Source organism: Podarcis melisellensis, assembly GCF_964234715.1.
Source record: "Podarcis melisellensis genome assembly, chromosome: 10".
NCBI classification, from domain to species: domain Eukaryota; kingdom Metazoa; phylum Chordata; class Lepidosauria; order Squamata; family Lacertidae; genus Podarcis; species Podarcis melisellensis.
In genome coordinates, this window is record NC_138542.1 from 44087903 (window position 1) to 44114455 (window position 26553).

Below are 26553 nucleotides of genomic sequence, written 5' to 3' on the forward strand. Positions count from 1 at the left end.
TCATTCTGGATTGAGAAAGCTCCATTGGAATGTCAGCACTCAGGTGCAGCTTTTACCACTTTGAAATAAACACGCAAAAACCAAGCCTGGTTCTGTTCAAATAATTTATTCTATTCCACCAAAGTAAATGGAGAAACCAACCCTCGATAATGGCTAGTGTATTCTCCAAAAGAAGGAAAAGTCTCCTGTTTGGGTGCAAACGTTTCTGTAACCAAACTACCTCAACTACAGCTTTAGTTTCTATTGGATTTAATGATTGACATCACACTTTTCTTTTTCAAACCCACAGAAATTCTAAAAATCAGATGAACTCTCTGCTAACATACTTAACAATAAAGTGTGGTCAAATGCTCACATCAAAACTCTGACAGCAAATCAAAGCAGAGCAGGATTACTGGAGGCACGTACTTGCAGTGATTTCCCTTTTGGCAGAATGTGGCTTGGCATTTAGGGGAGACAATGAAATATTTGGTTCACCAAGCAATGGTAATGTTCTTGGATTGCTTGAATTAATTGCCAGAGCTGATCCCTTCCTGTGTACTCACATAAATCAGTATGGAGGTAAAGGCTCTGGTCAGTCATCATGCTTATGCAAAACCATATGTGAAGAGGTTATCCAGGTGATGATTAATACAGTTCGAGAAGCAAGTTATTTTAGTTTATCAGACAGTTCAACCCCTGATGTTTCCTATATTGATCAACTTACTGTACTGTCATTGTTAGATATGCTTCTCCTAGTGATGGATTTCACTGTTACAGGCCCCCACTCCATTATTATGTTCTATTTCCATGTCCACCAAGGAAAACGTACAAGAGAGCTGAGCTGTAATTGGGTACCAGGGCATCCAGTTCTAACATTAAATATCACCAGAAGATGTAGCTCTATCAACCTCACATATTCTTCCTGTAACTGTTTAATCTTATGTGTTGTTTATGTGCTTCCCACCTCATCTGAAACCCATTACTTCATGATCTGTTCTTAATGACTAATACAAATAATTGGACCTTGCCCTTTTTTAAAAAAAGTTAGTGGTACATTCACTTATGTCTCTGCCCACAGTAGTATTTCTGAAGGCTCAGTGTGATTCGCTCACTGAGATTTCAAAGATGTTGGATGGATGACTCGTTCTTCTAAATTTGTGTAGTTCTATGTTATTAAAATGCAATGCCCAAATTAAACATTTAATAATTCTGTAATGAGAATGAAAAGTCCATAATTATTTGTGTTGGCTAGCAAATCTACTGGAAGGTTGCTTCAAAAGCAAAAGGAAAGGAAAGGAAAGGAAAGGAAAGGAAAGGAAAGGAAAGGAAAGGAAAGGAAAGGAAAGGAAAGGAAAGGAAAGGAAAGGAAAGGAAAGGGAAAGGTCAGTCCCAACAAACAAACAAAGGAGCAGGAATACCAAGAAACTGCCCCAGCTAAATAACAGCATAATCACAGAGCTATTAATTACAGACCTTATTCTATATTGAATGGTAGTGGAAAACATAATTTTGTTGTTTTTGCAGTTATAACAATATGAAGAATGCATAGAAGAAAAGCTACACCTTTGTAAATGCCCTAACTGGAGTCTATCAAACAGAGTAGTTGGGCACTCTTGAACTGAACCTGAGAGCCTATTTCACTCTTTGCTTTAATCATGGGCATTTATTTTGCAGAACATACCAACACAATTTCATACTGCAATTAAATTTTAAAAGTTAATAGATCTGGCAATTTCTATAAGTCTGGAATTAAAAATGTAAAACATTTACAAAATAAAGTAAAAGATAATAGCCATCTCAGTTGTCGCAGAAAGTGAGTCTCGTCCAAGAAAGGGAAAATGTAATGTACTCTCAGTAAGTGCTCCAATCAATTAGTGCATAAATACACATCGAACAAAATTACAGCAGAAACCACTGTGATATCTACTTTAACTAATGTACTGGGATAAAAGGGCTTCCAAGATTTTAAACTTCAATGTACAGCAAAACCAGGAAAACTATTCCTGAGTCCTGACCAGCATTTGGTAACAGGGTGATCAGATAAGAACAGAACTCCAGCATTAATAGTTGTTTAGAAGAGGGAATTGCAGCAGATGTAGCTTATCATTCAAAAATTCCCTCTTCTATACAGTGAGAGATGCAAATAGTCCTGTACTCTCTACACCCTTCCTAGTAGGAATGGGTAGCAAGTCATAGTCGTGAGCATTCTTTAACACAGGGATGGCTAATTTGCAGCCCTCCAGCTCCTATCATTCCTGACTATTGCCCATGCTATCTGGGGGTTGAAGGGAGATAGAGCTCAGCAACATCTGGAGGAACACAAATTAGACTCCCTTGCTTTCAGACCATCTGAGGGTCACAATTCAATAATTGAGATATGCCCCCTGCAATGACTGATAAACAACATCCCATACACACTGTAATTAAATCTAATTCTAAATTGTCTTTCAGAATGTAAGGATGTACTTGTATTATTCAGGACTCTCTTTGCAAGTCTTTTGCCTCAAAGTCTGTTCAGTTGTATGTTTGTGATCTTTTCCCCCATTGTATATAAAACAATAATAATACCCATCAGTTTGGGGACTTTGCCCATCAAAATGTCATGTATCCACCTCCTGCTTTCTCCTTTCGAAAGCTTTGCTTTTTTATTATCATCCTTCCCTAGGTCCTTTCGTTTACCCCTCTCTAAGATCAAGCTGTGGTGAAAAGTTCAAAGAAAGAAAGTGCTCCCCCATACCCTTTGCATTTACATGGGATAAGGAATTTGGGCTGCTGCAACTTCTCATGCAGATGTGGAAAAAAGCTGCTCTTGGTTAGTTTCCCTCCTCTGCACAACTATTGAAGTGACGGAAACCGAGGGCAGGACTCCAATAGGAAAGGCTTCGCCAGTGGCACCCAGAAGTCTTTCTGCCAACTACATTCCTCTGGGATATTAAAGCAGTGGCTTCACTGCCATCAGTGCTGCCACCACAAAATTACTTAATGTGTGTGTAACATAGAGCAGCAGCAGTGAGCCAGCACAGATATCACACAGGATCCCTCATTATCTTGGCTAAAGGCAAGCTGTAGGGCCAAACTTTCCCTTCCCTTCCCCAAACCTCTGCCCTTTCAGGAGTAAATAGATTATTCCCTCCCACCTTAAGGGAAGCACTGGCAACAAGTTTTAACTGCAGTTAGCATTAACTGGGCTTCACATGTGAAACCAACGTTAGATTACGACTTCAAATCTCATAGTGGCCTCCATCAAAAAGTGGAGCCAGCTTTATACCTTGATGCAGGGAAAGGGGGATTTACTCCACAATTCTACAACAGGCTCACACAGGCTGCAGTTCTAATCCCACACACATAGGAGTTTACTTCAAAGTAGATTGGTTAAGACTGCAGGCACTGTTGCTTAACTATTCTTCATGCAGCATCCCAGTGTCAATAAAAGGTGCTAACAGGAACTGAAAGACTATGCCAGGCTTCCTCAACCTCGGCCCTCCAGATGTTTTGAGATTGCAGTTCCCATCATCCCTGACCACTGGTCCTGCTAGCTAGGGATCGTGGGGGTTGTAGGCCAAAAACATCTGGAGGGCCAAGGTTGAGGAAGCCTGGACTATGCTATGGTGTATGGTGCTTTTGCGGGGGTGGAGTTTCTGTATTAATATCCTACCTCATATGTCCAAGGCCAAATCCTAGCACTGAGAACAGTGTATGAAGCTTACCCAAATAACTTTCATGATAAAATTTGTCATGTAAGTCCCAACCTTCTGCCCTGCTTCCCCCTCCCCACCCCTGTGCCACATCTCTTAATTACATGGAATACCAGACGAGGGAAAGTATGACAAATGAAAGCAATACACCAATTCTGCAGTATTTTTCAACCAATCTGGCAGTGGAACCTACATTAAGGGAAATACTTCTAACAGCTTCTCAGGATAGAACTTATCTTTACTCAGAACCATTTCAGCCTAACTGATTTTTATCTGCACACTATTAGCTGAGCTATTTAACCCCTAATAGTTGACACGGCATATTACAAGCAGTGACATATTAAAGACATGTAAGTTGAGTGGGGCACTTGCAAGAGACAGGGTTGGCCAAGTGGCTGTTAACTCAGGTCTTACCGGGGTTAATAGCAACTCTAATTTATATTAATAGGTATCAACTACTCAGTATTAAATTAGGGACGCTGGTGGCACTGTGGGTTAAACCACAGAGCCTAGGGCTTACAGATCAGAAGGCTGGCGGTTTGAATCCCCACGACGGGGTGAGCTTCCATTGCTCAGTCCCTGCTCCTGCCAACCTAGCAGTTTGAAAGCATGAAGTGCAAGTAGATAAACAGGTACCACTCTGGTGGGAAGGTAAACATATTTCCATGTTCTGCTCTGGTTCGCCAGAAGCAGCTTAGTCATGCTGACCACATGACCCGGAAGCTGTACGCCGGCTCCCTCGGCCAGTAAAGCAAGATGAGCACCGTAACCCCAGAGTCATCTGCGACTGGACCTAATGGTCAGGGGTCCCTTTACCTTTTTACTCAGTATTAAACAATGTTTATTAACTAACTTTCAAAAATCAATAGCTTTGAAAAATGAATTAAGTCAAACGGAATAAAACTCACTGCAAAAATACACTAATCTTTGCAAGGTTTTTGCAATATTTTTAGCATGTAGCCCGCTGGAGAGAGGGCAAATGGGGGTTTAAAATGCAGACTTTCCATATGGCACTGCAAGCACACTAACACCTGGGACATGAAGCCGTGATGCCAAGGCAGTCACAGAGGGGTCTAAACAGCAAATGGATACTGGATTCCTTATAGTTACTGTTTAAACCAACAATTATCTTTCAAACTCTGTGAATTCCATTTTAAACTAATGCTGCAATCCTTTCCACACTCGAGCACATTGAGCTCGAAGGGACTTCTTTCTGAGTAAGCATGTGCAGGGTGGGACTGCAAATTTTAACAATAGAAAGGGAAGGATTACCAGCACACACTGGTTTCCTGTTTTATCAGTGATCTCACCTTTAGCAGTGGGGAGAGTGCAATGTGTCTGTGCAAATAAATGGGGTACAAGGCACCTGCATTTAACTGAGCAGTGGCTTTGAGTTGTGGAATGAGTGGGTAATGGAGGTGGCAATTTAACTAGATTCATCTTTCCTGCAGCCCAAGATTTTTTGTGGTTTTTAATTTTTGCTGAACTTCCCTGTTTTCAACATGCATATGCAATAACTTTTACACTGCAATCCTGGTCATAGCTACTCAGAAGTAAGTTCTATTGAATTATGCAGGGCTTACTCCTAGGTAAAGGGTTTAGGGTTGCAGCCTGACATACAACCAGCCGCCTAATCTCAAATGACTACTCAACAGCAATGACAGGTGGCCTAAAAGAGACAGAATCCAAGGATTAGGCCCTGCAAATACCCAGATGCCAGCAAATAACCTAACAATATGCAACCAAGAGTTCATTGACCTGCTCACCCACCAACATGATCTACATCACAGCCCAACCAAACTTTCTGCTGTCTAAAAAGGGCAAACAGTCCCAGTGCAAATGTGTCCCAATGGTTACAAATTTGCCATCAAAAATACAACATTCAGATACATGCTAACAAAAGTTTGGGCCTTTCAAAGAGAGGTTACAGTGTGAAACCGAAGAAATAGAATGTATCAGTAAGTTTGACTGTTGCTTTCAGCTAATCAAGACCAAAATTCTCTCTCCCAGTACAGACCTTAAATTAGCACAGCAAACCCAGGAATATTGTTATTGTCAATGACAGCTCTTGTGAATGAAGTCAATCCTTTCCTAATATACATCTGAACTTTGCAGAGAAAAATCACAGACTTTATCTCTTGAATTTCTTGGCCTTCTACAATTTTTCTCTCAGCCCATGGAAGTGCATGTTTGTAAATATATATATAGTTGTATATATTAAAGCTGTATATACTACTGTGACCACAATATTTGGAAGAAGTCTGATCTGCTATGTGGCATTCCAATTTTATTATTTGGGTCCAAAACTCAGAAGAGAATCACAACTCAAGAAAAAGTCTGTTTATTTACTTCAACATCCCACCTCCAAATCACTGTGGTTTGAGTTGCACTGGAAAATAATTCACTGAGATTAAAAGCTATACTGTTCCCCAAAACAAAATATCTCTCAACTGCCTCCCCTCTGGAGCTCTGGGTGTTTCCCAAGACACTTTGGTTTTGTTTCTCAGAAAAGAGACAGGGGAAAGTTTACATGTTTAACTTTTTGGAAAAACAGATGCCTCGTGGTGATTCCAAAGCTTAGGGGATAGCTCATCTCCACTGAGACACCTTATTCACAGTAAGTTCATGGCCCAAGTCATCCTGATTTGCCTTGTTTTTCACTCTGTGTGTGTCAAACACACACATACACAGAATAACACTTAAATGTTTCTGCCAATACCTTATGCCATGGTAAAGTTCTTAGTCCAGACATAGGAAACCTGTGGCCTTTCAGATGTTGCTGTGCTACAGCTGATATAATCCCTGACTATTGGCCATGCTGGTTGGGGTTCATGGGAGTCAGATTCCATCTATGCTAAAGAAGCTGTAAGACTTTTTTTGGTATTTGTTCATGATTGCATACAAACCATACATTTGAAGCACTTGACTTTCCCCAAAGAAGCTTGGGAACTCTAGTTTGTTAAGGGTGCTAGGAATTGTACCTTGGGGGGACAGTTCCCAGGATTATTTTGGGCAAGCCATCAGCTTTAAATATATGGTGTGTGCACAGTCAATATCTTATGTAATTGTTCCACTGTCTGCCTGTATCTTGATAAAACGTGTGTGTTGTTCAGTATCATAGTGCAGAACTGTACTGGTGACATTGCATTTCACTAATAAAAATCAAGTAGGTGACAGTTCTTCAAGCATTTACTAGATAATTGTTTATCAACCTCAGCCCCCATCTGAAAAGTGCAAGTAGGGTTCTTGTAAGTCCCCACCCCATTCTGCAATATCAACAGTGGACTACATTACAAGGCTGTCATAGTATCTCTGTTATTATAAGGTTATTAAAAGTGGATCATATTAAATTAGATTAGATTACAGGGTTCACATAAACCCATCAGTCTTGTACTTACCCCATCCCCACCCCCCAACATGCAGGATGGGGATGTTAAACTACTCCATAATTCAAGGTTGCCATAAGCTCATAGCTCAGCATCAGCCCCTCACTCCTCATAACATGGTATTTCTTTCTCATTCGCTGCCTCTCTGTTATATGAGAACATTAATATTAGTTTCCTTCTTCCCTCCTAGTATAGCATTTGCAGAGCAATTTTGATTCGGGCAGGGGTGGAATCTTCATCACATTTTCCCCACACAGGACCTGAGTTTGGAAAAATCATTAACTTCTGTTTTTGCTTATTCTATATATAGGCAGTGAAGGGGGGGCACTCTGCTGCCAAATCACTGCAACACGGTCCTAAGAAAAACCTACCACATTTACCCTTCTAACAAAAGAAATCTATGGCATCAAAAATAACTAGGAATTTCAGTTTTCATAGAAAGAAACTGTCAGTCAACAACTTCCTTGTGTTTATGCTTTTCCTAGAAAGTATTAAGTGGTACTCCTCTTAATGCTTACTACAGAAATAAATATTAACATGTTTACTCTATACAAACTGTAGGTAGAAAAGATCAGAAATTGAGCTGTTATATAGAACCAGGGTGTTTCTCACTGTGCATCCTAATCCCATAAATTTTATTGCCATTGTACTTAGGAAAACAGCTGAACAGTCTTACATATGTTTGCATTGTTGTGTGCACATGTTTACTTGAAAGTAAGTCTCACTTGTGAGTTCATTAGGATCTACTCCCAATGCACAGCACAGGTTTGCATCCTTAGTTGCATAGTTTGGACTCAGATTTCTCTTTCAAATAACAGCCTCCTCTCTTTCCTTTGAGAGAAAAGTAGTTAAAATGACCATTTGTGCACTGTAGCAAGTCTTCCTCAGACTGAGCCAGTTGAGTTGGCATTTTCCCTGAAATAGTTACTCGTGTATATGAAATGGAAATAAGATTTACCTTTCTTCCATAGTCCATGAACATTTCCTAATGAAGTCTGCGTTGCAGACAAATGATCAGAGCAAACTGTTTCCTGTTTGCTTTTAATACAATGCTGGAGAGCTGCTTACAAAAGGTCCATTGTTACAAAAACAGAAAGTATAGAATAATCAGAAGGAATATTTGAGCAAATATTAATTATGAAACAGGATTTCCATACAAGAAACTGCCCGTACCTGTAGCAACTTTCTGCATAGGATATCTAGGAAATAGATTGTAACAAGCTAATGGATGGTACCAAACTGTTTTTAAGTAGAGGGAAACATTACAAATGTTTAACAGCTTTTACTGGCACTCCTAACAGCCAGTGTGTGTGTGTGTGTGTGTGTGTGTGTGTGTGTGTGTGTGTGTGTATCTCACACACAGAGGAAATCAAAATAATCCTCTATGGCACATTGAAGTTAGAGATTGTGACTTGTCCCAAACCACCTAATGTGAACAATATTGTATCTGTTGCACCTGAAGACTAAGAATTATGGCAGGGTGTTTGTTTGTTTTAAAAAGTTTTACATAAGCATATGGAACCACAAGGAAATATTAATGCAGAAGCCAGGATAATGTATTTCCCAGTGCAAGCGATGCCCTTCAAAGATAATCATTTAGGCCGCAATAACATTTGCCACCCTCATAAAACCTAATGTGGGGTTTTTTTTTCATTCCCCAACAATTATTGCAGGAGGTTGGACTAGGTGACCCTCGTGGTCCCTTCCAACTCTATAATTCTATGATTCTATTTCATTTATTATTGGTCACAATGGAACTTCATACACACATTTTTTTATACAGCTATTCCACAAGTTACATGAAATCACTTATTAAAATTTAATAAGTTTTGGGGGAAAGTAGTTGATTATATAAATATGACTGTGAGGAATATATTATTTTGAACTACATACCTACTATACAGAATTTGACAACTGGAAAACATAAATGGATTCTTCATGCCCTATGGCCAAAAGACTACTGGTGCACTGAATGGGTAAGTGTACAACTCCATTTAATCAATGAATTGAAGATATGACTACACTTGCAATTTATGAAGGGATTGCTTATAGACATAGACTTTGCATAGACAAGTATAGTGACATCTGGAATGCTATTATACAAAATATAGTGGGATATATATATATGGATAATAATAATATGTATACTTTAGATAATAATATATGGAATTGTAATTGTTAAATTTTATAATGTTGTAGTATACCTGCTCTTTAGTTTTATTTAGTTCAATTAAAAAAAACAAGTTATAGGAAATCACAACCAGGCCTGGATTTTTTAAATGGTAGCTCTAAGCCAGGGGCAAGGGCATCTGGTCCTTCAGATGCTGCTGGACTACAGCTCACATCATGCCTGAACACTGGTGATGCTACCTGGGCCTGATGGGAGTTGGAATCCAACAACATCCAGATACTCACAGGCTCCCTATCCCTGAATGAAGCAAAAATAAAAGAAATGAATTTTGAGCCAAAGAACATAAAATTAGTTCCACTGGCATTGCTATTGCCTTTTCCTTTTAGGTCAGGAATCCAACTTCCCTGTCTTTTTTTAAAATTCCACCTGTTACAGATACAGGTTGAGCATCCATTGTTAACCTGATAGCTTGTTAAGGTCAGGAGAAGCAGCTGTTACTGCATCAATAGAAAACAATAAAAAGAGATGATGATGATGATGATGATGATGATGATGATGATGATGATGATTTATCTATACCCCACCTTTCTGGCTGGGGTGACTTCCTGATACCTGGAAATCTTTCTCCAGGTTTTGAAATGTGATGCTATCAGAGTTTAGGATAACACCCTGCATATAGTGTATGGGGTAGAGAAATGGTTTGGAGAAAGGTTGAAATTAGTTTAAACAGGAGGGAAAAAGAGTTTTTAAGAGCTGTGAGTTAACTTGGAGCTCTCTCTGGAAATGTGATGTACAGATATCGGGGAGATGACTGCTGCTTTTAGGAGTTGGCCAGGTTCCAATAGCTTCTGCTTGTAAGTAAAAACAAACAAACAAAGAATTTTCATCCAAGGGAAACAAAACTCTATCGTATTTCCTGAGATGATGTGACTAGCATGTGCATCATTCCTAAACATGCATGGTTACAACTGACCATTTTGTATGTTTTCTGGAAATCTGTTGTGTTTTCCTTTATGGGCTAGCATAATTTAAAATCTATCCTTAAACTTGACTTTGATACCAATCTGTCCTGCACTTCCCAAAAGACAAGCAGAAACATAAAACATTCACGCCATTAATTGTACTACAAATTGAATACGTACAAATTTTATAAGGCTTTGCTTTAAAAGTACAAGCTGTTATAGGGCAGTGATGGATTCAAGATGATCCACTGCTTCTAATTGTCTTGACTGGACCAAAAATGCGAGAAGATTTTTCCTCTAACAATTAAAACAAAAGGATGTGTATGCATTCCCCATATCCTGAGTTGCTTGTTAGTGCTGCAGGAGTGAAGGGGGTGTCACTGGATATTTTCCCAAACTTATTGCTTCCCTAGTAACAAGTCATGTGCTCTCCATCCCTCCTCCACCTTATTGCCAAGGGTCAAAAAAACCAAGAGTTTGTGCCAACTCCTGTTTAAGAAGGATTGTACTTCAGGGCCGCCAAATACAACTCCAACAAGCACTGCCATGCATGCGCCTGCACTTCTTGCACATTGTGCAGGTTGCGTATGTGCAACCAACTCAGGGCAGCTTGCAGCAGATATACAATGACTCCCACAAATCAGTGCTGCTGCAGAGAGTCGTGAGGACTCCTGATAAAGGAAAAGGAAATGAAGAAAAGCTTGCAAGAAAGTAAAATCTCACAGTTCAGTGTGGACCGAAGAGGGCTGTTATTTCCTCATCAATGAAGTCCTGATCGTGAAGACAGCCAATGGTTTCACCACGATCATCCCAGGGAGCAAGCAAGGAGCTCAGACAGCAGACTCCCCTGAACTTCACTGTTCCAGTGACTGAAGAAGCCTCTGCTCACATTCACAGCCTGCTAGCAGGTGGAGCCGTTTGCCTGGGCTGCGGCCAGCTCACTCGCTCTCGCCGAGCAGAGGCGGATTAGCCGGCAGCCGCTTGCCTCTTTATAGAGGCGATAAAGAAATGAAGCAATCCAAAGGCACGAGAGGGGAACTGTGCCGCTCAGGTTGCTGACAGAGTTTTCCCCCGGCTGCTAGATGGGCAGGTTGAGTCCGGAGTCTGATGCGAGTGCGGAGGTGCAATGCCAAGGACAGGCAGCTCTGGATATGGGAGAGGAGTGGGGTGGGAAGGCAGAAGCCGGGGTGCAGATTTGGACAGCTGGGGCAGGCCGCATAACGTGCCTTACTACTGTATTTCAGATGAATTGATCCAGTCCAAGGGATCACTGCCCTCGTCCCCTACTCGCAAGTCAGAGCGATTCGAATTACTGCCATCCTCATGTATAACATGAAATAAAATTATGTTAAGATTTTCCACTACTATTTAGCCAGTTCTGGCGTGAGCTCTCAAACGGGGGAGAATGTATTTTAACCAGTCAGCGTTAGTCGTTAAGGCGCTATAGGGTATTTTGTTGCTTTTAATCAGCATTAAATGTGTGTACGAGGGAGAAGGGGTGATAAGTGTGCACAGAAGGGTGGAGCTCACTGTGTGTGTGTGTGTGTGAGAGAGAGAGAGAGAGAGAGAGAGAGAGAGAGAGAGAGAGAGAGAGAGAGAACGAGAACAGTTGTGAGGAAGCGGTTTGGGAGCGCGACGCGTGTGCGCTGCTACCGCCTTGCGATCCCCTCGAGGTATGGCAGTCGGTGGCGCAGCGCGCGCTGCAGGGAGCGGACTCTGTGCAGGCCCTGAAGGAGGCGGGAAAGGTCAGGTGTGGAAGGAAACGAGTTCTGATTAATCACCCTCACCTCCTTCTGAAGGATTTGCGGGCGCCTCAGCGGAGTATAATAAATATTAAGGTATGATTGGGATACTGTTGGCGGGTAAGGCACGGCTATAATCGATACAAGAGAGACAGGAAAAAGAAGCGGGGAGTTGGTAGACCCTGCGAAGTGGCAACGCGCGCGCGCAAGACAAGAGCGCGCAAGACAAGAGACTCTGGAAGGCCTGGCACTGCGAACGTGCCCAGCCGCAACAGCGCTGCCCGGAGGCGCCGTCGCCCTACTGCGGCTGACAGGCGCCTGCGCGCGCGCTCTCCCGCCAGGCACGTGCCTCCAGCTGCAACAGGCGGGGCGAGCAGAGGCGCGCGGCGAGCGGGCAGGCTCGGCCCAGGGCTCGTGGCGGTTCGCGAGCGCCTGCTTGCCGGCCGGGCCTGGACGAAAGAGGTTGGGCGAGGCCAGGTCTGCCAGGACAGAAATTTATCGCCTGGAGGTAGACCTAGAGAGAGGAACGACGGCAAAGGGGCCTCGCTTGGTCCGCCTCGTCTGGGAAAGGAAAAGCGAGCCTCCTGGGCGAGAGGGAAGCCGTGCGTGGCTGCCAGCCCGCAAAAGGTGCCCGCTGTGTGGCTTTAGGGGTCTCTTCGGGGTATTTATACGCGTGCGCTGCCTCCAAGGAGCATCCAGCTGCAATCCTATATGCACAATTGCCCGGGAGTAAGTTCTACTGAACTCGGTGGCCCATACGTCTGAGCAGGCGCGTTGAGGAAAGCACGCACTGCAGTGGCCAAGGCTGCCTGGCGAGCTTCCTCACTAGGGTGCGAAGAAGTTTCGCACGGAGCCCATCAGCTACAGAACCCCAATGTCCCAAGGAGGGACAAGGATGTAAGATGGGGCATGGAATGCAGGTCGTCGTACCCGACAAGTTGTATGTGTGCATGTAAATATAAGCTCTACATGTTAACAACATTTCCCCTAGATGCTGGTTCTCTCTGTCAGAAAATGTTGCTATGTAAAGTGGACCTTACAACTCCATAGCTAACAGAATTTTTGATACACAGTAGTTCCCACTGTATATATATTGATATTAGTTGCGGGGAGTAGAGTCGCCTAATAGGGTACCAATAATTTCTTAAGTTAGTAAATGTAGATTATTAAATGCTTGAAGTCTTCACCCAGGTGTGAGACAGTTTAGCAGTGTAGAAATGCAGGCTGAATCAGTTTCCTAGCCAGGAATTACCGGTACCTGGGGAGAAGAACCATAATGCAGTAAACGGAAGGCAATGCGTGACTGACACAAACAGTTACCCTATGCTGAAGCAGAAGAGTATGAGCCCTTCCTCCCGTGAGGGGATGGGGCACAGATACAATGGCCAAGTTTAGGATTTCAGTGTTTGATGATGTAAACTGGGAAGGGGAGTTTCAAGTGCACAGGGATGGTAGCTGAAGGGAAAATTGTAGCCCTTTTTTTTTTTTTAAGAGGCCTTTTAAAATTTGAAAAGCCAGGCTGGAGGAGAACTTTGAGCAGGCTGGCAGAGGCAAGCTGGAAGAGATAGACAGAGGTGGTGCTTTGGGTGCCTTTTAATCCAATGCGGTGCTCCTGCAGGAAGCAAGCCCCTCCTGAGGTGTGAATGCTGGAAACTCCTTCAGTCGTAGACTCAGGTGTAAATAAACCATATTTCATAAATACACTACAGCCTCCGTTATGCCTCCTTTCCGAAGGAAACACAAACCCCGGTTAAGTGCCAGGACCCCTAAAATCTTGTGCACCGCTCAGGAAAGACTGGGTTGGCCGGTAACAATATATATACACTCTGACTGCTCCTACGTAAACTAAAATGTATGTGTGTCAGCATCACATATTTTAATTTAAACATTATTTTAATGGTTCTTTCATTATGGGAAAATATGAAGGTCATTACTGTGATTTTTAGCGTTGCAGTTAAAAGGTCTTCCAGGGAAGCAGATGCAACAATAGTCACTGTTTTCCAATTTTTCTTTTAATTTCTGTGCACTTTTTGTGCTATCTATGTGTTATTTTTTGTGTGGTACTGTTTGTGATATGCATTGCTGTACTAATCCTGCAGCACAGAACTCTCTGCATGTTCACATGCAAATAAATGCCACGGAGTCCAATAGGGATTACTACCAAGTGTGCAGAAGATTGCAGCCCTGATTTCTAAAATGAGAGCTGCTACAGCTCAAACTTCCCAGAAAGATACATCCATTTGGTTGGAAGCCTTATCTCTACTCCAGGTTATCTGGGGCTTTTGTCTGAAGACCACTTCACAGATGGGGGTTTTCTGATATAGAAATATTTTGCATCTACTGAAAAAAATGTGTAGACCCAAAGAATTCACAAGTATCACTTTTTCAGTTTTTGGAAGCTGCTTGCATTGTGACTTCCCAACATGTCGAAACACAGCAAACTAAACAAACTAAACAAGTAGTTTATACAATATGTATAAATGGGTGCCAGAGATTGTGTGGTGGTTACTACATTGATATCTCTGCATAGAAAAAATGTCCTGTAACAACTTCCAGCAATACTGTAAAAATGCTGCAGATTCAAAGGCAATTACGTCACATATTTCAAACCTGGCCTTGGCATTAAATAGCTATTATATTTACATATGGTCACTTCGGGAGTTAATCATCTTCATCTATGAGTGCATGTATCAGTGTACATTTCTTTTTGTGTCTTCTTCTGTCAGTATGCAAGAGTGGATTCATGATAATGTTGCATGATATGTATTCCATATTTTCATCTACCTATCGTGGTTGGTATGTTCTTTATCTATATGGTGAATATGTCCCAGGAATAATGTGTGTGTATACATCTGAATGTATATGTATCACATTGTGTTTGTTTATTCTCCATACCATCTGAAGTTTATGCCTATCAATATGTGTATGCTTGTATCTCTCAATGTGAATGAATAGGTAATTATGCTGTCATTTTTAATGCAGTCACAGCTAACTATAGCTCCCACCTATAGTCACACCTCCCACCTTGACCTTCCACAGATATCTGCCACTCCTTTGCCATTGCTTTACCATTCACTTCCTAATCTGCCTGCCCATCTTCTGTCACCAGTCAGACTTTGTACAAGTTAGTTCGTAATTTTATCGCAGTCCTAACCCCATCTGTTTTCCGTAACATGTTGCAATGGCATCCAACTTTGGCTGCTTTAACAGGAAAGTAGACAAATTCATGGAGGATAAGGCTATCAGTGGCTATTGGTCCCAATAATGGCATTCATAGTTCAGGTATCAGCCTCTGTATACCTGTGAATGCAAACTTTGGGGGATCATGAGTGGGACAGTGAAGTTGCATTAATGTCCTGTTTGTGGGATTAGCATAGGCACCTGACTGGCCGCTGTGGGAATACACTTTTGGACAAGCTGGGACTTTAGTCTGATTCAGCAGAGCTCTTATGTTTTGAAGCCTCTTTGAAGTTCACCAACCCACATACCAAATTAACAGCAGGCATCCAATGAATTGGAATGGGAAAAGAACAAAGGTCCAGATTATTAACCAGATTATTCCAGATCCAAGGATAGAAGTGGCTTTGTATGCCTTTCCCACATAGCCAAGTTGCCCAAGCTATTCGGGAACCATACTGTGATTTGAGAGGCCTGCATTTTGTTGGATGTATTCTGTTGTTGGTTGGTTGTACTACTTGGACACTGATTCAAGCAAGAGAAGTAGCAAATAGTGGTGGCATGAAGTAGAATAGATTAAAGAGGTGGCTGAAAATACATTTAATCAATGTTTGAAGAGAACTGAAGAAGTCAAACTGTGCACCTGAGTATAGCAGACCTGGAGCTGCTGCTCCCCTTCCCTCGTTTGGACTTCCCTATGCTTGGACTGCTTTGGAACTGGAGAATTTAGAGGCTAATGGCATTTTCACAGATGAGGCTCTGGATACCTTTAAATCAGATTCCTTCCAATGCATCATTTGTGAGCATTATTAAAGCAAAGCAGGAGAGAATCCTAGTGAGTGACATTAGCTCTCATGATGCACAATTTGCATTTCAGCTTTCCTGTCCTATTTGCCTGAATAGATGATTGCTATTGATGGAGATAGAAAGCAGGAAAGGCCAGTTTTAAAACTGTGTGTCCATTCCAGTTTGTGAAGATGTGGGGAAAGGTGCATTAAGTGTCCTGTGACCACTGCAACCTGCATTCTAATCATATATAGGGATATTTTCACACGTGAAGCTTAAATAAGTTTGCATTGAGTCTAAAACTCGACCTTGGTAAGAATGTGCATCCAGTTTCCTTTCTGCGTTCTAAACTTCTCACGCCACATTCACTTCCTATGACACAAATAATAGGAGAGAGCTCCAAACTATATTTTAAGCGCCTCATCGAAACGTCTACATTCGTGCATTGGAATGACGAGCGAAACGCAACCGAGAATCACTGGAGAACCGAAGGAGCAGCTCAGGTGCATCGAGGAAAGTTCTCCGCAAGGCAAGCGCATCGCTCGAGGCCACCCATCCGCCGCCCGGCGAGGCGGCCACTGCGCGGGATCTCCGCAGCGCTGCCCAGCCCCGCCTGCCTGCCCCATGCGGGGCCTGCATGCCCTCGAGCAAAAGACGAAAGGCGTCCGTCCGCTCGCGGGATCCTTCCCGGGGCGTGCTGCGCTCTCAAGTCCGCGCCCTGCGCTCCGCAGCGATCCTAAGGAAGGGATCTCTCCGTAGTCGAGGTGCCCCCGGCGAAGGGGGCGTGGGAAAGGCAGCCGGCGCTTCTACGATCCCGCCAAGCGCTCGGCAGTCCGCTCCGTCCCGCCAGCCGCGAACGCTTCTTGGCGGGAAAGCCCGAAGGGCGGGACGAGGGCACGGGTCCAACCCCGGTCCCCTGGCGCCGAAGCAGTGCCGCAAGGCAGGGGAGGAGGGAAGGAGGCGCCCGGCAGCAGCAGCAGCCCCGCGAGCAGCGGGCACACCTGCCCGGGCGGAGGGAGGGAGCCCCGCCCTTTCCGAGGCAGCTAGCCACGCCCCCTCTGCCCCGCCACGCGGGCCCCGCCCCTCGCGCACACGCCCGCCCGCCCGCGCTCTCTCCCCGCGCAGGTAAACTTTAGACTCCCACTTGCGGCGAGGGGGGCGCAGGCCGATGTCACCGAGATCCTGCGCTATTTATAGACGCGCCAGGCAAACGTGGCGGGAGGGGGATCCTCCCTCGCCCCCGCCCGCCCCTCCCTCCCTCGCCCCCAAGGGCCGCCCGCCTCGCCGGGGACGGGAGAAGAGCGCCGGAGGAGCCGCCCGCCTGCCCAACGCTCCCGGGGGACCGAGGAGGAGGAAGGAGCCTCCGCTCCCCTCGGGGGCGCCAAGAGGCGCGGCAGCCTCCGCCGCCAGCCTCACCCCCGCGCGGTCCTTCGCCACCCGTCTCGCCCCCAGGCAGCCCGAGGGGGTGTGGTAGGCGCGGACGGAGCCAGGCCACCGGGCCCAGCGCCGTCCGTTGCTCCACGCTGCCGTGATTCCCCGCCCCCCCCCCCGCCTCGGCATGCGAGACGCCTCTCGCGGCTGCGGGAACGTGGGCAGCGCGGGGAGGCCGGCCGGCGGGGGGGGGCGCGGGCAGGGAGCCCCTCTGGGGGGCGAGCCAGAGGGGCATGCAAGTTCAGTCCTTTCCACCCCCGCTCCGAAGGTGGCCAGAGAAAAAGCCCCTCTGAGCCGCTGGGGTGGAAGGAGGCACAGGGGCCCGGCGAAGCGGGGGCGAGGACCGGTCCGGAGGGGCAACCCAAGCGGAGGAGAGGGCAGCCCCCGCGGCTGGATGGCGACTCAGATTAGCGCCCTGGCTGGCGTTTCTCCTCGGGCAGCAACAGCGGCGCCTCGCCATCCACACCCACTCGCGAGAGAGCCCGTCCTCCTTTGTCTTGCCACCATCTTACGGAAAACGAGCACGTCCAATTTCTCTCGTGCCTACACTGGGGGGATGTGTGTCGCGTAGGCACCGCCGAGCAGCCAGAGAGCCATTTTGCATCTAGCGAGGAGCAGTTCGCTCGCGAACGCGTGTGTGAAGTGGGTGGGTGGGGGGAGAGAGAGACAGAGAGGCTGCATGGCTCGATCAGAGAGGAGGGGTGGAAGAAGACGGAGACCTCGGGGGTGAAAACCACCAGCCAGAAATGCAAACCCGAAGCAGCCTTAAATAAATAAATAAGACCATCCAAGCATGCAGTGGGTTTTTGCAGCCTGTCTCCTGGCGGGCTTGGACGTGGAGCAGCCCTCCTGCACCTGCCCACTCCCTGGGCCGCCTGCTCTGCTCCTGCCCCCTCTCTTGAGGGCAAGCCCCCTGGCGGCCAGTGGCCAGCAGCCCGTCCCGGGAGAAGCCGCCTCGCTGCATCAGGCCTCCCCCCGAGCTCCAGGGCCTGCTGCTGCTGCCACCGCTGCCTGCCATGCTCCAGCCAGACTGAATGCACCATCTTGCCAGCCCACTACCATGTTGCACACTTCGATTGGCCGCCGGGGGAGGGCGAGGAGGCGGCTGCCCCAGCGGCTCGCCAAGGCCAGGGGACTCGGGCATGCAGGGGGAGAGGCAAGTCCATCTTGATCCTGTCCTAGACACCTGCCTCCTGCCCCACCCCCCCCACCCCCTTTGCAAGCGCCAGAGGAGCCGCGACACCGTCGTGACAGGCGGGAAGCTGCCGGGGGGGGCGGCTTGCCTCCTTTTGCTCCATCTCATCTGAAGAGCCAAGCGAAGGAGGAATCAACATGTCTGCACTGCTCCCCATCTTAAAATTGTACCTGCTCTCCGAACAGCATGGCTGGCTCTTTTGTGAGCTTGAGCTACTGCTGCTGGGCGGGTGGTTCGTGCCATTCGTACAAATGAGCCCCTAAACATGAGTTGCTACTTTTCCATGGCAGATTTTCTCTTCCCCACCCCCGCCACCCCCTCTTCACCTTTCCTGCAAAGAAAGAGAGAGGCGAAGTCCTTTTTTCCCCTCCTACCTTGGTTTGTAGAAGCAGAACCTCTAGGCGGACAGATTAAGGGAGTGAGCATGTTGGGAGTATCCAGTCTCCTCTTCTTGCTTGCATATCCACATAAGAAGAATGAGGTTTGGGGAGCAAATGGGGAGGGGGCGATGCAAGATGTTTCTAATTGGAGGGGGAGAAAAATCTTTTTCTTGCAAGAAGGCTTGGCTTTGGCAATCTTTGTGTCTTGAAGCGGTGCAAATGTAAAACGAGGTTGAGAGAGGGAGGGAGGGAGAGATCGGCTTCGAAGATGAATCAGACCGTGTGGAGAGGAGGGTCATAAAATGCAGGATCCATAGAGATCATTAAAAAAAAAACCAAATCGTGATGGTTCTTCTAAGGATGCAGATAATACAATAGAAATATATAAATATATATTCCTGTGAGCCCTAGTAGAAGGGGCTGGCTCTGGCTGTCGCGGATGTCGGTGCTGGTCCTCTGAGAAGCATGATTATTCCCCAGGCGTCCCCTCCTGAAAAGGAAAAAAGGGGGAGAGGGTCGGTATTGAGCTGGCTGCGAGAAAGACCGAATCGCTCCCGTAGCGAGGCACTAGCACGTTTCCAAGAATGGCAAGGAAAACGCATTTCCCCACATCAGCCCCCACTAAAGGAATGGCCAACAGCTGGCACGGCTCTATAAATATTTCAGAGATGCTCTAGCTGTGCCGTTGCTGGGACGGGCACCGAGGCGAACTGGAGAAACGGGCGAGCGAGAAACCACCGAGAGAAGGAACCCCGTAACGCGCGCACACACACACACACGTACACACGAGCGCGTGCGCACGACAGCCAGCCCCCCACTCGCGAGGAGCATTTCGCTGGCGAGCAAGTGCCGTTCCCAACCCCATCTGCATTGCTGCTGACATGTCGGCGGTCGCTTCCCCACCCCCCACCCCTCCTCCTCAACCCACCGCCACCCCCAACCCCCGGGAATGAATGGAGGAATGAATGAATGGGAGGCGGGCGGGCGGGCGGGCGGGGGTCTCCGGGCTGAGCAGCGAGGCTGCATTTGGCTGCTCTGGGAAGGTGGCGGGGAGATGCACACGCGCCGCTGGCGGGCACGCGGGGCTGCTGCCCAGCGCCCATCACCTGCAACGTGTGTCTACGGGAGCAATGGCAGCAGCAGCAGCTTCATCTCCGGCAGCCCCTTCCCCGCCGTCCATCGGTTACCTGTTAGCTAGGCGTTGTTGCATGCAGGGGAGGCGGATCGAGACCCGGGCTGCTTAGGGCACGGTCTTCCCAATCCCAGCTGAAAAAGCAACGAGCCATCGTGCGCTAGAGGAGAAGAGCCCATTACGTACCGGCAAGAGCCTCTTCCCACGAGCAACAACTGGCAAGTCCACGGGGGAGCTGCCTGGGCTGGGGTGGGTGTGTGGCTTTCTTTTTCCTTCCCCCCACTCACTCCCTCCCTCTCTCTCTCTCCTCCTTTTGGGGAGGGGGGCAGAGGGCCAGTGCAGATGGACCACGCTCGGCTCCGCGCAGCTCACACGCGGGGTCTTCTCGGAACGGGCGAGCGATCGCGGCTCAGCGCAATCCGGGAGAGATGCCCGCGCGCATCGTCCTCCTCTGCAATCATAAATAACAGGAAAAATTAATCCCACGGAATTCCTCGGAGGTGTTGCTGGCGGTGAAAGGAAAGGAAGGTGAAAACCATGGCGAGAGAGAGAGAGAGGAGGAGGGGGGGGTGGGAGGAACCAAGGAGCCACGTCTCACGTAAGGTGCGCTCTCTGGGGCGCAAGGCAAAATGCTCCTGGGGACCCAAGGGGGTAGGGAGCTGGGGCGGTGGGCCGGGGAGGGTCACTCTCCCAGGCGCCCGCCTACGAAGTCTCCAGCATTCACACGCATCCACGCAATGAATCTGGTTCTGTACAAGTGTGTGCGCGTGTGTGCGCGCGCGCGCGCGCGCGCGTTCAGCCTCGAAATGGAGGCGGAGGAGGCATTTCTTCTTCTGGGCCTGGCTTCCTCGCCTCGCTTGCTGAGCCACTGGCCGAGACAGCTGCCAACGTCACGTAGCCCGAGGGCAGAAGCGCCGGCTTCGCCCAGCCTCTCAGCGCCTCCTACTGGCGACAGCGGAGAACCGCGAGCGGCGCCAGCGAGCGGGATTGGGGGGCAATCGGTGACCTCAGCCAGGCTGGGCCTCCGCTCGCCATCCCGGAGAAAACTTCCCTTCTAGAGAGCTTCTCAGGTTGTTGGCGAGGAAAGAGCCTCACTGAGGTTTTCCTTCTTGTCTTCCTTCCCCGCGGGGCTTGCTGCTGGTGGAGCTTCCCTAGCGCCGATCCCGAGATCGGTGAAGAAAGGCAGGCGGCGAGGAGGACAGCAGGAGACCCAGGCGGCTATTCTGCAATTAAGGCCGGCACATTCATGGCCCCCCTCAAAATTAAGTAGCCAAGCGGTGGGGAATAAAGCTGAAAAGACTCAGGCCCCTTCCCCACACGGAGGTTCCACTCTCCCCAAATGAAACATAGCAGTAGCATTTAGGCAAAAGAGCTCTGGATCTGAGCATCCTCACACCTGTGGAAAACTTCTTCCCACACCTCTGGATTGTATGATTACCATTATTTATTAACTTTGTATACCACCTTTCATCTGCAGGTCTCAAGGCGGTTCACGCAATAAAACAAGATAAAAACAATAAATCCATGTAGACCATATTAGTTAAACAAAAGTAACTGCCATCCCTTCATAGTCTGTAGGGCTGCACACTCAAAATCACTGACTATATAGGAATTTCACCTTCATCCATAATATGCACTTCAAAGGTGCAGAAGGTTCACCTGCCAACCAGTCTCTACTCAGCATAACTGGGTCTCTGTGACTATGGGATGGGTTCACACAGGCCCCTGAGATTTCCAGTACACACAAACACACACACCTCAGTGCTACACACTCTTTTCAGTAGATTTAGACACACCGAGCTCTGTACAGGATTGAGCCCCCCAAGATCGCAAGTGCTTCCCCCACATATAGAACATGCTTTGTGACCCAAGGTCTACACACGGGTATCATCCATATGCTCACCTTCTTTCTTTCTTTCTTTCTTTCTTTCTTTCTTTCTTTCTTTCTTTCTTTCTTTCTTTCTTTCTTTCTTGTACCACCCCTCATCCAAAGACCACAGGGCAGTTAACAACATAAAAATACAAAATGGTAACACAAAATACATAACAAAACGAAAACAAACCAATAACCCCCACACCTACAAACACATTTAAAAGGCCATAGAATGTTTAATCTGCCAAAGTTCTGGTGACAGAGAAACCTTTTCACTTGGTGCCTGTTCCACTGTGTTACATGTTACACCGGCGCAATCACACGTGTCAGGCACTTCGCATTTGTGTGCGCATGAAGTTAGAGGCCAAAAGCCATCAGTTATGAAGGAGGGGTGGGTGGCCAAAAGGGTCAACTTCCAATTGGAGAGGATCTTGAATGGTTCACTCAGTTTGCAAATTAATAGAAAACTATTTAGCACCAGACCAGGACTCCACATGAGTTAGGCAAGGCAACAAAGCAGCACCTTCCTTGTCCTGGCAGACAAAAGCTTTTTTAAGAGGGCAAGGTTGTTAGTCTTGATTCTGGTTTTGCTCATTTCATTTTTCAAGATCTCTGTTATGGTAATATTTTTTCTTCCAGAAACTAAGAAGGTGATGGGACATTTCCAAGGAATCCTGCTACAAGGAAGAGACAGACACCAGCAGTGGCAACTCAGCCCCACAACTGTGGGTGTCTGGGGCTGTGGGTGCCATGCAGAGTGCATGGCCCTGGCACTGAAATTTGTGGGTGCCTGGCCCCTTCATGGAGAATTTAATGTTTTCCAAAAAAAATATTAATTTCCCCAAAATTTTAAAACAAACACAAATCTTATCTATACCTAATCTTCATAACATTATTAGGTGACTTCCTCTAATCCCCCTGGCTGAATTTCAGTGTATATCATTGTAACAGTTTTCCAAAACTAAATTTCTCATAAAATTAACTTAATCAGTTAACATCATTCTTTCTTTTCATTTTGACTTTAAACATTTTATTATCTAACATCACCTATTTAAATCCTAAGCCTATCTGGTATTTGCAAGTATTCCCAGTTAAGTTATTTTGGCATATTTAACTAAATAGACTTTAAATTTCATCCATTCCCTCTGGTACTCCTCCTCCTTCTGGTCTTGGACTCTTCCAGTCAGGTCGGCTAGCTCCGAAAAGTCCATCATCTTCATCTGCCATTCCTCCACTGTTGGAACTTCTTGTGTTTTCCAATTCTTAGCTAACAAAATTCTAGCTGCAGTTGTGGCATACAAAAACAATCTTACATCTTTTCTTAATAAATGTATATTTCAACATTTTTTTCAATTCATTATAAATCTTCTCCCAGAAGTCTTTCATCTTGGGGCAGGTCCATCACATATGATAAAAGGTACCTTCTTTTTCTTTACATTTCCAGCATAGATTATCACTATTATGATATATCTTTGCTAATTTTACAGGAGTTAAGTACCATCTACAGTGGTACCTCGGGTTACATACGCTTCAGGTTACATACACTTCAGGTTACAGACTCCACTAACCCAGAAATAGTATCTCAGGTTAAGAACTTTGCTTCAGGATGAGAACAGAAATTGCGTGGCTGCAGCACAGCAGCAGCGGGAGGCCCCATTAGCTAAAGTGGTACTTCAGGTTAAGAACAGTTTCAGGTTAAGAACAGACCTCCAGAACAAATTAAGTACGTAACCAGAGGTACCACTGTATACATCATTTTCATAATATTTTCCTTTAACACCATACATGCAGTGAACTTGACCCCTTTTCTCCACAACCTTTCACAATCTTCAAACATTATGTTATGACCCACATCTCTTGCCCAATCTATCATCCACAGATTTAACTTTTTCATCCTTTGTATGCCACCACAATAATAAATTATACATTTTAGGCAAGTTTTTAACTTTAGAGTCCAACAACTCCGTTTCCAGCTTAGTTTTTTCCTTCATGGGGAATTTTGTGGGTGCTCGGGCACCCAGGGCCCCAGGGAATTGGCACCTATGACAGACATTGACTCAGGATGTAGCCTAAAATGTGGAACATGCTGCAGGGGTAGTTCTTTGTGTTTTAAACAAATAATTAAATAACCTTCAGTCACTATTTTCAAAAGCAGATTGTCAGCAGGGTCAATTTGACACAGCAGACACTGTTGTCACTTGGTCATCACACATCCCCCTAGAAAGCATCTGTAACATGTCACTGTAAACAAGATGGAGACATTAAGCAGAAAGCTAGAACTAATCATAGCTCCCAATGTGTCCCACTTTACTTACCAACATGCAGCTCTCCTTCAAACATTACGATGTTCACTGAAAGATGAATAAGTGGAATGGGCTGGCAAACTCATGACAAGAGGTATGAGACAGGCCCAATAGGCAAGGCGGCGAGGAAGCACTCTTTAACAGGCTAGTGGTGGAGCTGCAACTCCTACTTTTCAAGCCTGGGCTTTTGCCATAACAAGGAAGAAGCTGTTGGGGTAGAAGAACTCTTAATTATAATATGTTGGGGGTGGGGGTTGTTGTTGTTTTTTGAATACATACTACATCCCTGCAGTACCATGGCAGAACAGGCTTACAATATATGTGTACAGCAGTTTAGGACATTATTTTAAAACAAAGCTCTTTTGCACTGTGTGCAGTGACATGTCTTAATTTACACCTGCGATCACCGCAATGGCATATTTATTAGGCAGCAAGGTCTGTAATTATTGACTGTCACCACTGCTCCACACCTGGAGCTCCTGTCTTCTGAGTGCCACACTGAACCACAGCTACACTTTTGCTTTCTCAAGGAGGGTAAAGCAATCTGGACTTCTTTTTTCCAACATTTCCATTGCCTATATATATTTATTGTGTGGTTATTTATTTCTTTATTTTCATGTGTTCAAAAGTATGAGGTGCACATTATGATCCTCATTGCATGCTGTTGGCCCTACATAACTGTCTGATTACCTAACTTGAGTCAGTACATAAAGATTTTGATTTTCCTAACTGCTTTAAGTTTATTTATGAGTGTATGAGAGAGAGAGAGAGAGAGAGAGAGAGAGAGAGAGAGAGAGAGAGAGAGAGAGAGAGAGAGCGCTATTATATAAAATAAATTGCAGAAAGACATTTTGATTGTTACCTTTCCAAAGGCAGGAGCCATTATAGCTATGCAAGGGGTTTGAATTCATATCAGAAGGACCAATGTGTATGTAAGTATAATAGGGAAATGGTTAAAGGAAATTATGTGGGTTATGGCACTGGGGTGGTGGTGTTATTAAATAAATTAACAACTAACTGCTCCACTGCCACAATTATGAAAGTAGACCACTGAGTTAGTGCTATTAGCATGAGTAAGGCTTGCGGGCTTTGACCACAGGAAAATTTAGGATGAAAAGGAAAATGAGATTAAGAGGATATATATAATAATAAATGGCATAGAAAGACCAGTAGGCTGCAAGAAAAGGTTTGTGGTGAAATTTAAAGTAAAATAGATATAACAAAACCTCAGTTGTGCAACCTATAATTTATGCATGAAATTAACTGACAAAAAAAAGAATGATTAGAAAAATACTAAGATTTTTCAAAAAGGGTTGAGAAAGTATAAATGAGACTCATACAGAACAGGGTAGGCAGAATAAAGGTAGTTTGGAGAATACTGCTGCTGTTTTAAAGCTTGATCACTTTTGTGATTGTTGGGCATTTTTCTATAGTATGATTATAATGCGCAGTGGTTGTGGTTGTTTTTTTAATGCTGGTGCATATTCATCTGACAATTAGCCACTTTCAGAGATACTTCAAACTTGCTGAATTAGACAAACAATTAGCTCACTCTTCAGTTACAATTAATTAGCTTTTGCCCTCTGTGGAAATAGTGTTAGAAAAGTGCAGCCCACACAACTTTCCAGACACTTGCCAGGAACGGCATTGTGGGCTTGACTTTTTGTTTACTAAAGAGCAACTGGAAGGATTTGGATCCGAACCATGGTTTGGAGGAAGACTCTGCTTCAGCTGTTGCACTCCCTGTCTAGCTTAGGGTTGCCATATGTCCAGAATTTCCCGGACATAGCCGGAATCATGCAGTTGGAAGCAGTGTCTGGGCAGAAATTGCTGAAATGTCTGGGGAAATCTGGATGTATGGCAACTGAAGTTGGAAGTCTCAATTTTTAAGGCGGATCTCCTTTAAAATAGCTCAAAAACTTCATTTTTGAAAAGAAAGAAAAAAAGCTTAACAACACTTGTGTCTGGATTTTCACTTTTTGAAAGATGGCAACCCTAATCTAGATTCTCACCACACAACTGCTGTTTACTAAACAAAAACCCAGTACACAAGTAGAAAAATACCATCTATTTGGGCCATCACTCCTGAAGTGCTAGGAGAATCACCAGACTGCAGAAACAACTACTCTACCTGAAATCGATGGCCTTTTAAACTGTGGGGGTGTTGTTTTTGTTTGTTAGAACGCTATATATTTTCGTGGTTTTTATATTGTTAACCCCCCCCCCCTGTGATCTTCAGATGAAGGGTGGTATAGAATTTTAATAAATAAATTAAACAGCATTTGCAAAAATGGTGAGTTCAAAGTTCCAGCTCTCTGCCCCGCCCCACCCCATCCACACCATACATTTAAAGCACACAACTTTCCCCAAATAATCCT

The 26553-nt window shown here is 45.5% G+C and overlaps 1 protein-coding gene across 14 annotated transcripts in view; it reads right to left on the minus strand.

Annotated features, from left to right (window-relative positions):
* The window catches only part of GRIN2B (glutamate ionotropic receptor NMDA type subunit 2B), a 284672-nt gene that overhangs the window by 237773 nt on the left and 20346 nt on the right, over positions 1-26553 (minus strand). For 7 of the 14 annotated variants that reach the window (XM_081928536.1, XM_081928547.1, XM_081928542.1 and 4 more), the window contains 2 exons: positions 24188-24382; positions 18862-19357 (listed from right to left, as the gene is read on the minus strand). The gene's annotated coding sequence lies outside the window, so the exon portion shown is untranslated. The other 7 variants (XM_081928548.1, XM_081928543.1, XM_081928544.1 and 4 more) reach the window with 6 other exon arrangements.